The sequence below is a fragment of the Peromyscus leucopus genome, chromosome X, assembly GCF_004664715.2.
Source record: "Peromyscus leucopus breed LL Stock chromosome X, UCI_PerLeu_2.1, whole genome shotgun sequence".
NCBI classification, from domain to species: Eukaryota; Metazoa; Chordata; class Mammalia; order Rodentia; family Cricetidae; genus Peromyscus; species Peromyscus leucopus.
In genome coordinates, this window is record NC_051083.1 from 119,884,295 (window position 1) to 119,896,557 (window position 12,263).

Genomic DNA, 12,263 nt, shown 5'->3' on the forward strand with positions numbered 1-12,263 from the left:
CTCCAGCCTCAAAACCAAATTTAAAAGAAAACACAAAAAAAAGAAAAAGAAAAAAGAAGAAAAATCTTGTCATGGAGGCTGTAATGTGGCCCATTGTGTCGCATAAATTTTTATATTTTTATAGTTCAAGGACTTGGTTTCAAAGCTGAGGATTTTATTATTTTAAATCCAGTCTTTAAAAAGTAATCAAAATAGTATTGCTATAAATTTATTAAACTGGGAACTTTAAAAAATAAAATTAAAGATATATGTTATACTAGTCTCTTCCTCCCACCCCACATGAAAAATAAGACAGTGGAAACTGTCAATGGGAAACATCTTATTTCATGTTTATTGGTAAATAATTGCCAACTCAGACTTCTCTGAAGAATAGATCACAGAAGTGCTTTGATATTGTCTTAATGATATTTGCACAACTGAAAATATCAACATTTTCTTTTGTGGATGAAATATGAGCAAGTTCTAAGTTCTTCCTTTCAGGTTCATACAATACAAGTTCAACATCTCTACTATGGAATCTGTCAAATATTTGAGGATATATATCTTCAATTCTGGAGGTGGGGTTGAGTTTAGACTAGTGATTTGAACATGCTACAGTCAACTGACACTCCCCTACACCCCATTCCTGTTTCCTTAGTTTCCTGAGAAGCATTTGGAGAGTCTCAACACCCAGTTTTCAAAGTCATGACCACAGAAAATACGAGTCATCCAATCACATGTGCTCCTGTAAGCACTAAATAACATTAGAAATTAATCAGCAAAAGTTGAGCAATGGTGTTCAAGAAAAATTTATTAATGGTGCTAAACGAATTATACTGCCTGAAAATTGACACCTACTGGCTAGGGATACAGTTCAGTAGCAGTTGATTACTTGCCTAGCTTTCAAAAATTGAGCTCTGTTCAATCCCTGGCACCATATAAAGTAATTATTTTTACTTGAGAAAGAGACAGGACTTTTTGCTTCTTTGGTTTTCACAAAGGAATCATATAGCCTCATAGAGGCTCTTCTGGAAACATCTTTCATTATGCTTCTGTGACTTCAGTTCCTTCTGACCTCATTAGTTTCCATGAGTCTCTTCTGCTGGTTGCTCTTCTTCCTGATTTGGGGACAAACAGAGTGGCCCAGGGCTCAAGCCTTGGGCATCTTCTTTCTTCTAGCTATATTCATTTCCGGCGTGATCTCATACTGTAATGGCTAGGCCTGACCTGTGCCTTGAACTTGAGATTCATATTTAAACTGCCTACTCACCATCCCCACTTGAGTGATCTAATCTCAAAGTCAGCATGACTCAGACTCCATGCCTCAATGCATGAGGCCTGTTTTCCTTAGTTCCTAAGGAACTAAGAGGGAGGGAATTAAATGGACTATTTGCGTCAGTTTTGAAAGGAAGGTCGGAAAGTCTTGGAGTGAGACTTCACTTCCTCTTATACCCCAAGTTTAGGCAATTAACAATGCTGTCCACTTTCTAAAAGTTCAGAAGCCATCCCTCTACAACTCTCTACTGCTGTCATGCTGCTGAGCTGGTTTGCTTCTCACCTGGATCACAGCTAATAGCATAAATGCCCCCAAAGTCCTGTTACCTCTCTTCTTGCCCTATTGTACTGTAGAGGACAACAAATTGTGTTTACATGATCATCTCTTTGTGCTTGCAAGTGTCAGACAGTACTCTCTGCCTACATGTCTTCTTATAAACACATAGGGAGGCTAAACAGTGGTGGCGCACACCTTTAACCCCAGCACTCGGGAGGCAGAGCCAGGCGGATCTCTGTGAGTTCGAGGCCAGCCTGGTCTATAGAGTGAGATCCAGGACAGGCACCAAAACTACACAGAGAAACCCTGTCTTGGGAAAAAAGAAAAGAAAAGAGAAGAAAAGAAAAGAGAAGAAAAGAAAAACAACAACAAAAACACATAGGGAGACAGGATAACATTTAAAAATCTATTATTTATTATTTTTAAGTGTGTGTGGGTACTCACACGTGGGTTTGTGCACATGAGTGCAGGTATTCAGGGAGACCAGAGGTATCGGACCCTCTGGAGCTAGAGTTATAGGTAGTTGTGAGCTAACTGATGTGGGTGATGAGAACCAATTCAGGTCCTCTGCAAGAACAGAAAGTGGTCTTAACCTTAACCATCTCTACATCTCCAGAATATTTGTTTAGACAAGATCTCAGGCAGCTCTTGAACTCCTTCCTGTTCCTTCTGCCTCCATCTCCCAAGTGTAGTTACAAGTAGGGACTACCATGCCCCATTGTATTTGATTCTGGCCATGCAAAATAATGTTTGATACATGCTAAGAAGGCACTCTACCAACAGTACTACATTCCCAACTGTCACAATACTTTTGTTTAGTTTTGTTTTGTTTTTTGAGACAGGGTTTCTCTGTAGCTTTGTGCCTTTCCTGGAACTCACTCTGTAGTCCAGGCTGGCCTCGAACTCACAGAGATCCACCTGCCTCTGTCTCCCAAGTGCTGGGATTAAAGGTGTGCACCACCACCGCCCGGCATTTTTGTTATTTTGTCTTTTTTTTTTTTTTTTCAAGAGCTGAGGACTGAACCCAGGGCCTTGCACTTGCTAGGCAAGTGCTCTACCACTGAGCTAAATCCCCAATCCCTAAATCCCCTAGGTCTCTGCCAATTTTTAAAACACAAATGAACTGTATGTGGTAACTCATTTCTGTCACCCCAGAAGAAGGGCCAGGAGTTCAAGATCATCCTCAATTACATATCAAGTCTGAGGCTAGCCTAGGATACATGAGACCTTATCTCAATAAACAGAAAGAAAAGAACTAATCTTTTTGTGTTCTCACTCTTTCAATGGGGTTTTCATCACATTTGGGATAAAATCCAAAGGGCTTACCATGGACGACTAGGCCTGCATGATTTGGCCTCTGCCTACTCTATATTTCCTAGTAAACATCTTGCTTGGCCTGCTCCTGCTCCCATGGATTCTTTTTACAAATCAGTCTAAACCTCAGGGCCTTTGCATTTGCCTTTATCTCAGCTACTAAAATATCCCTCCTTTAGCTAAGGGGAGTAGTGTGCAACTATAATCCCAGTAACTAGAAGGCTGAGGCACAAAGATCTCAAATTTGAAGCTACACTGGGCTACATGTATGTCAAAAGATAAAACAAGGACTTCATGACCACCTCCCCCCACCATACTGGGATTTTGTCTGACTTGAGTTTACACAGGCAGGTCTTGTGCATGACATCGCAACTGTTGTGAGTTCATGAGTACAACTGACCTTTTGTTTTCCACATGGGGAGAGGGACAACCAGTTTCTTTCCAGGGTGTGATCCCTGGTACTTTGACCACATTCCAAGGAGTGGCTCCATACCCAAGATTATTTAGGCTGCACAAATTGTTACAAAACCAAAGGACCAGAAGTGAGCAGGGAGGTATGAGTGGACCTGGGGGGAGTTGGGAGAAAAGGTACAAAATTCATTGTACGAAATTCTCAAACAATTAATAGAGCCCCTTTTAAACTACAAGGCTAGAGCTAGAGCTCAATCGGTGAAGTACTTGCTTAGAGATGCAAAGCCCTGGACTCAATTCGCAGTATTGCAGAGACCGGGCATGGTGTGACTCCAGCTCCTGGGAGGCTAAAGCATGAGGATCAGAAGTTTAAGGTCATTACCAATTACATTTTAAGTTCTAGTACAGCCTAGGCTATGTGAGCCCCTATCTCAAAACAAACAAACAAAAAACCTTCCAGTAAAAGATTAAAAAAAAAAAGACTATTGAAAACCTTGTTTCACTTTCTTTTTGCATTTCTATTTTATCAAAGCATTTATCACTTACTCAGCATATTGCATATTTTTTAGTAACTCCTACCACAAACTATATTTCATGATGTCATGTAGCATGAATCTTAAAAGTTCTTATTAATAAAACAAACCTGAGCCAAGTATTTGGGGTGAATACTGGACGATCAGAGAGACAGAACAGGCCAGAACTAACCTCACCTGGCCAACTTCTCAGCTGATCTTGTTTCCTCAGACTGGAAGCCTCTGTGTCCTCATATCCGAATGGCTCGCAGCTGAACTGTGCTGCTCAAAACCTAAAAGCTTAACCAGCCACATTCTTAAGCAGACAAATGCTTCTAGTTTTTGGTCCTCAAGCCTTATATATCTTTCTGCTTTCTACCACCACTCCCTGGGATTAAAGGCTCACTTTATGCTGGTATGGGATTAAAGGCATGAGTCACCATGCCTGGCTCTTTCCAATGTGGCCTTGAACTCACAGAGATCTCAGATGGATTTCTCCCCCTGGAATGCTAGGAATAAAGGTGTGAGTGCCACCATTTTCTAGCCTCTGTATCTAGTGGCTGTTCTGTTCTCTGACTCCAGATAAATTTATTAGGGTACACAATATTTTGGGGAACACAATACCACGACAATGTCAGCAACTTTTTGTTTACTGCTACATGTATACTTGGCATAAGAAAAAAATGTCCAGCATATAGAAGACACACAACAAATGATTGCTGAATGAATGGATACCTAAAAAGAAGTCAGGCATGAGGTCACAAATTTCTAATTCCAGCTCTTGCGAGACTGAGACAGGAGGATCGTATAAAGTCAAGACCAGTCTGAACTACAGAGTTCCAAACTGCCTGAAAACAGAAACAAAAGAAATTGTAGCCAACTGAGGATGTAGCTCAGTGGTTAAAAAAACAAAAGAAAACAAAAAAAACAAAAAACAAAAAAAGCTGTCCAGCAAGGCCCTGAATTGTCTTCAGAATCACAAAAACAGAAAAAAGTTCCATGATTTTCTCAAAGTGAAGGCTCTCTTGAGTGCATGGGAAAATTAGGAAAGACTCTATAAATGATGGGTACAGTATATACATATTTTATACAATAAGTATACATTACTTTTGTAACCAGAATAATACAATTTGAAGATGGTGGAGATCTATACTGTCATGAAAATAAGAAAAAAAAGATTACAAATTAGTATGATGTTACTGTTGTAGTTGCATCTGAGTATGCATAAACTGCAGAGAAAAGATGTCAGAATGTTGAGTTATTACAAATACATATATATTAATCTCACAGGAAGGACTTTCAACATTTTGATTTTATTTTTAATAATGTGTACATATGTGTCTATATGCTGGTATGTACACACAAGTGCAGTGTTCTTAGAGGCCAGAAGGTGTCAGAACCCCTAAGGTTAGAGTTACAGTTGATTGTGAATTAGCCATGTGGGTGCTGGGAAGTAAACTCAGAAACCTGTAGATGTAACCAACCGTCTTATTAAATAAGAAACACAGAAACAATGTAAAAGAGAAAGCCAAGAGGTCAGAGCTCAGAGCTAAAATCTCACCCTTCCTCCTGCTGTCCCAGCTTCACGAAAGAGACCTACTTCCTGTCTGTTCGTTTTTTTTATAGTATGTTGTTCTGCCTTCTCATTGGTTGTAAACCCAAACACATGACTGCCTCGTCACTGTCTGAATGTACAGCCCCCTAGGTCTTAAAGGCATATGTCTCCAATGCTGGCTATATCCCTGAACACACAGAGATCTATGGGATTAAAGGCGTGTGCCACCACCGCCACACTCTTGCTATGGCTCTAATAGCTCTGACCCCCCGGACAACTTTATTTATTAACATACAATCAAAATAATATTTCAGTACAATTAGATTACCACCACAGAAACCCCCTCCCCAATTTTGTATTTTATGTGGATGGGTGTCTCACCTGATGCTCAGAGGCCAAGAGAGGATGTTGAATGCCCTGGAAATGAAGGTACAGATGGTTGTAAGCCACGTTGGGGGTGCTGGGAACCAAACCCAGATCCTCTGAAGGAGCAGCCAGTGTTTAAAAAGTTTTGTTTTGACAAAGGTCTCACTATGTAGCTCTGGCTGTCCTGGATCTTGCTCTGTAGCCCAGGCTGGCCTCGTACTCACAGAGATCTGCCTGCCTCTGCCTCCCAAGTGCTGAGATTAAAGGCGTGCGCCACCATGCCTGCCCCTGCTCCTCCTGCCTTGTGGTGGTGGTACTAGAGTATGAACCGAGGACTTCCTAAGTGCTGGGAAGCACTCTGCCACTGTATTACCTCCCAGCCCCAGAATTATAGAAAAAAAAAAACAGATGAACCTCCATGTGGTGCCTCATGCCTGTAATCCCATCACCAGGGAGATAGAAGTTCGAGGTCATCCTCTGCTACATAGAGAGAAAAAGAAGCTGGCTTTCAAGACAGTACACATAAAATTACTTTTATAACAAGGAAAATGAATGTTATAGTGTGTGTAAAATACTGAAGTCCCTTGACATTCATAGATATGTAGCTTTAATTTGTACTCCCCCCGCAAAAAAAATTTGGAGACAGTTGATATTCTGAGTAGAGAGAAATGAACTTGTTGCTTTGGCAAGCCATCTGGGAGGCCATGAGGATTTAGATTCTAGCTGTAGAACAGAAATGAAGAAAATAAACCCAGGGAGATCAAGGAGACTGATGGAAAACTGGATTCTGTCAGTGAATAGATAGCTGTTGATGGGAACAGAAAGTGGATAAATGGTTCTCAACCTGTGGATCACGACCCCTTGGGGGTCAAATGACCTTTTCACATGGATTGCATCAGATAGCTTGCATATCAGATATTTACACAAATTGTAACAGTAGCAAAATTACAGTTATGAAGTAGCAACGAAACAATGTTCTGGTTGGGGTGACAATATGAGGAACTGGGTTGGGGCATTAGGAAGGTTGAGAACCACTGGCTTAGAAAGTAGAGAGCCTGACACCAGGCTAACAACCTGAGTGTATCCCCACAGCCCACAGGGAGGATAGCAACCTACATGGTAGAGAACCAACTCACAGATTGTCCTCTGAGTTCTCCGCATGCACCCTGACTCTCACACACGCACGTGCACGTGCACCCTCTCCCCCCTGCACATCCACACACACATGAATCCACATATGAAAAGAAATAAAAATTGCAAAAAAATTAGGAAAGATAAGAATACTAGAGCCAGGTGTAGTGGCTCCTACTTTTAACTCTAGGGCTTATGAGGCTGAGTCTGGAGGACTGCCATGAATTCAAGTTTCGGATTGGTCTACATAGCAAAACCCTATCTCCAAAGAAAATCTAGAACATATTCATGTGGCATGTACTGTTCTCCTTACCTCCAGTCTCTCCTTTCCTCTCTCATCTTTCTCCTCCTGTAACCATGATCTGTCTCTCTGTCAACAATAGGTCCTTTTATACTTCTACAACTTCCGATAAGTGATCCAGGTGGTGGTGGCACATGCCTTTAATCTCAACACTTGGGAGGCAAAGACAGGCGGATCTCTATGAGTTGGTGGCCAGCCTGGTTTACAGAGTGAGTTCCAGGACAGCCAGGGCTACAGAGAAACCCTGTCTCAAAAAAACAAAAACCAAACTTCTACTAAGTGTAAATTTACACTGTGTTTTTAAAATCTCAGCTTCTTTCATCAGGCTGTTTTTGAGATTCACCCATGCTGTATAGGTTACCCCCAACTGCACCCCACCAACCCTTTGGATTTGGGGGACAGGGCCTTTCTATGTATCACTGGCTGGCCTGGAACTCACTGCGTGCTTCTCACTCTTTACTGCTGTGATTATGGGTAAGTACCTCCATCAAGCCTTGCATTAGTAATGATCACTGAGTAATATTTAATTGTATAATTATACTGCAGTTTATCTAGTCTACTGAAGATGGACTGCTGGCCTGTTTCTAGTTTGAGACTATTATGAATAAAGCACCCATGATCTTCTTATATGACTTTGAATATCTAAGCTTTACTTCTATTTGAGTAAGTTCCCATTAGTAGTATTGCTGGGCCATATTCATGTTTTGTTTTTTTTGGTTTTTTTGGTTTTTTTGTTTTTTTGTTTTTTTCGAGACAGGGTTTCTCTGTATAGCTTTGTGCCTTTCCTGGAACTCACTTGGTAGCCCAGGCTGGCCTCGAACTCACAAAGATCTGCCTGCCTCTGCCTCCCGAGTGCTGGGATTAAAGGCGTGCGCCACCACCGCCCGGCATGTTTTGGTTTCTAAGAAACTTTGACTTAAATGGCTTTGTACTCATGTTTATACCCATAGATTAGTGCTGCACCAGCTGTCATCGGAGATGCTTCCTACTGCAATGGGTGACAGTTAATGCCGAAATCCATATCTGTCCAAAGTGCTGGGAACATGTGATGGTGGAGTGGTTGGCCTTAAATGGAATAGCTGTATCCTGTTCTCCAAGGCTGGGGGACTGGAAGCGGGAGCAGGAAAAAACATGGAAGAGACAAAAGATAGGGAGATGTGCAGCCAAAGTGCATCTTCCAGACAAGACACACCAACCATACTCATGAGCTCACTGCAGCTGTGGCTAGCTACACAAGAGCTGCAGGAGACTGGGCCTTGCACATTTCATCATAGGGAGGGAGAGGTACAGGAGACCCAACTTGGTCCTGAAGGACTATTAGCAGTTAAAAGTTGTTGGGATAAGGGTGTTATTTTTCTTTATGTGGCCGCTACTAAATTCTCCTTGCTCCAGGAAATCTCCTAGCCACATCCAGGGAAGAATTCTAACTAAACTCAGAGGGCCCCACACAAAAAGAAGACTCAAAATTAGGAGGGCAACTTATCAGGAAATAAAGGGAGGGGGATGGGAGTCAAATGAAGGTTGAAATGGCTAAATTTCATCATCTAAATGTATGAAATTGCCAAAGAATTAATCAGGTAAAACTAATCAAAAAACAATAAAAGAATTCTCACATGGTTTTCCAAAGTTGTTATACCAGTTTACCCACATAGTAGCATCTGAGAGTGTCCAGATGCTGCACATCTTTCTCATCATTTGCTGTTTAGTTCGCTACTTTTTAAAGATTTATTTTATGGTCTTGTGAGATGGTTGAGCCAGTAAAGAAGCCTGCTACCATGCTTGAGGACTAAGTTTGATTCCGGGGACCCACATGGTGGGAAGAGAGCTCTGTTGTCCTGATAGCCACAAGCATGCTGTGGAATGTACGAATATGCTCCCTACATATCATACATGTGCATTCACGCTCTCTCTCTCTCTCTCCTCTCAGAGCACTTTTAAACATTTTATTTTGTGTTTGTGTGTTTGTTTGACTGTGTGCACACGTGTGTTCATGGCTGTACCCATGGAGGCCAGAAGAGGGCAGTAGCTCTCTCAGAGGTAGAGTTATGGACATTGCTACCTGAGTTCTGCCATCCAAACTCCAGTCCTCATGGTTCTGAACAAAATTTCTTAATCACTGAGTCGCCTCTCCATACCAATTTAGCTATTATTGCAAATATGTAATTTTGCAATATCTCATAGCAATTTTACTCTGATGATTAACAAAGTTGAACAATTTTTTTCAAGGTTTTTTTTGGTGAGTTTCAGATTTTGCTAGTGAGTTATAGAAGTTATTGTACATATTTTGTTACAAAGCTTTTGCCCAATATATTTCGGAGTGTTAGTCATGATTTTCCTTGCTGAGACAAATTAGCTGAAAGAAATCATTTAAAAGGAGAAAATTTTGAGTCTCTCTCTCCGTTTTAAGACAGAATTTCAAGCAGCCCAAGTTGGTCTCAACCTCTAGTGCCAGGGCTGGACTTAAATTCCTGATCTTCCTGCCTTTATCTCTTAAGATTACAATTCATTTCTTTTATTACTAAGTAGTATTCTTTGATATGGAATATTGAACTATTCACTTATAGAAGCATATATAGGTTGTTTTCATCTTCCTGTTTTTAATGCTACTTTATCATTAATTTTTTTAATTTAAAATTTATTTTATTTTCTGTATTTGTGTCTTGCTTGCATGTATGTCTGTGTACCATGCCTGGTGCTCACAGAAGCCAGAAGAGGGCATTGGATCCCCTGGAACTGGAGTTATCGACAGTTGTGAATGGCTATGTGATTGTTGAGAATCAAACCCTGGTCCTCTGGACGAACAGCTAGGATTCTTAACCACTAAGCCATCAATCTAGCCTCTAATTTTTTCCAATTCTACTGGTTAAAAATACTTTTCCTGGTTTGTAGGTTGCCTTTTCCTTTTCTTCATGCAGGCCTTGGCTGAATAAAAGCTTGGCTTTTCAGAATCTTAATGTAGGCAAGGCTGGTCTCAAACTTGCTATGTAGCCAAGGCTGACTTCCTGTTTCCACCTCCCATGTCCTGGGATTCAAGGGTGTGCCACCATGCCTGATTGAAAGTTTTAATTTTGATCAGCTCTAATTTATCAGTTTTTCTTTGTATGAGCCACACAATTGGTTTCAAGTCTAAGATGATGTAAGCAAAACAAAGTTTGAATCTTTTTTTTTCTTCAATATGTTAATAATATGTCATCTGTTTCAACAAGCAGGGATACTTCTCTCCTTGATTTTCTGGCTCTAAAATAAAATAAAGACAACACTATCGCTTTTTTTTTTTTGAGACAGGGTCTTACTATGTAGTCCTGGCTGGTCTTGAACTTAAAAAGAGATCTGCCTGCCTCCTTAACTATCATGATTTGTAAAACATGGAGATTTCTAACAGCTAAAGATCATAAACAAATGGGCATGGTGGTGCACACATTTAATTTCAGCATTTAGGAGGCAGAGTCAGGAGAATCTCATGAGTTTGAGGCCAGCCTGGTCTACATAACCAGTTTCAGCACAGCCAGGGCTACATAGAGAGACCCTGTCTCAAAAAACAAAACACAACAACAACAACAACAACAAATAAAAATAGCACAAACAAGTCAAATGTCCATCATTTATGAGTGGATAAATTCAATGATCTTAGTGGCTTGCCACTTAAATCCCATTATTCTACAGGCAGAGGCAAGAGGATTTCTGCATGTTCAAGGCCAGCCTGGTCTACATAATAAACTCTAGGCCACCCAGGACTTTATAGTGAGACCCTGTCCCAAACTTTAAAAAGGTAAATTATGGTAGAATTTTTGTCATGAAAAGTATGAAATATTGACAGTCTTGGTGACTCATGCTTATAATCCTAGACATTGGAAGGCAGAGGCAGGAAGATTATTATTAAGTTCAAGGCCAGCCAGGGCTAAATATTGAGATATGAATGAAAAGAACAAAATAAGTAAATAAATAAATAAATAAATAAATAAATAAATAAATAAATAAATATTTTTTTTTGAGACATGGTTTCTCTGTGTAACAGCCCTGGCCATTCTGGAACTTGCTCTGTGAATCAGGTTGGTCTTGAACTCACAGAGATCCACCTGCCTCTGCCTCCCAAGTGCTGGGATTAAAGCTGTGCACCACCACCTGGCATAAATGAATAACTTTTTAAAAGTCTGAAATACTGATACATAGTGTGTCATCATCGAACTTTGGAAATACTACATGAGGGCAAAGGAATCATATAACATATGACTAAATTTATGTCTAGAACATGCAAATCCATGTAATGGAAAGATAGTAAAAATGAATATAGTACAATATTATACAACAGGTGTCTAGAACTTATTAAGTACAAGGGAGGCAGAGGCAGGCAGATCTCTGTGAGTTTGAGGCCAGCCTGGTCGACAGAGGAGTCCAGGACTGCTAGGGCTGCACAGAGAAACCCTGTCTCAAAAAAAAGACCTATTTAAAATGAATTCTGGGGCTGAGGATATGGCTTATTTAGTAAGTGCCTGCTTCACAATCATAAGAACATAGAATTCATCCTCCTGCCTCCATCCCCCAAGTGCTAAGACTATAGGTATTTGTCACCACATCTGGCTCAAGTGTTGATTTTTGTTAGCCAGTTTGGTTTGGTGTTTCTTAGCTTGTTTATTTGAGACAGGGTCTCACTATGGAACCCCGACTGACTTGACACTTAGAACTCATAGGCAACCCTCTTGTTTCTACTTCCCAAGGACTTGGATTACAGGTGCCATCATGGCCAGCTTCTTCCTTGTTTTGTTTTGTTTCTGCATGCTGAGGATGAAATCCATGGCCTCAGGCAAGTCCCCTACCACTGAGTGACATTACTATCCCACGCCCTTGACTTCTACTAACACACTGGGGATTCCACAAACTCCAACATACACAGCATAGAACTATGTTTTTTTTTTAGCATGCCATTTGATCTGCAAAACAGGATGACTCCTAGACTGCAACTTTCTGTGGCTAACAACAGAGTCTATGAATACTTTGCCTCAGAAAAATATCATAAATTGAAGGAGACCTTCAGACCTTATGAAGCAAAGAATTGGAATAAAGTCAGAGTATCAGTTTCCATTCATCCTTAATTTCTGAGGCTATGAGCATGTGGAAAAACTAGAGATGCCTCTGGTGGAATGA

At 40.7% G+C, this 12,263-nt stretch overlaps 1 long non-coding RNA gene across 1 annotated transcript; it reads right to left on the reverse strand.

The window, feature by feature from the left end:
* Positions 1 to 308: 308 nt before the first annotated feature.
* On the reverse strand, positions 309 to 3,932 carry LOC114707233. The gene is made up of 2 exons (XR_003736620.2): positions 3,246 to 3,932; positions 309 to 1,097 (listed from the first exon to the last, which is right to left on the reverse strand). It is a non-coding gene; the product is annotated as an uncharacterized LOC114707233 (long non-coding RNA).
* Between the last annotated feature and the right edge of the window lie 8,331 nt (positions 3,933 to 12,263).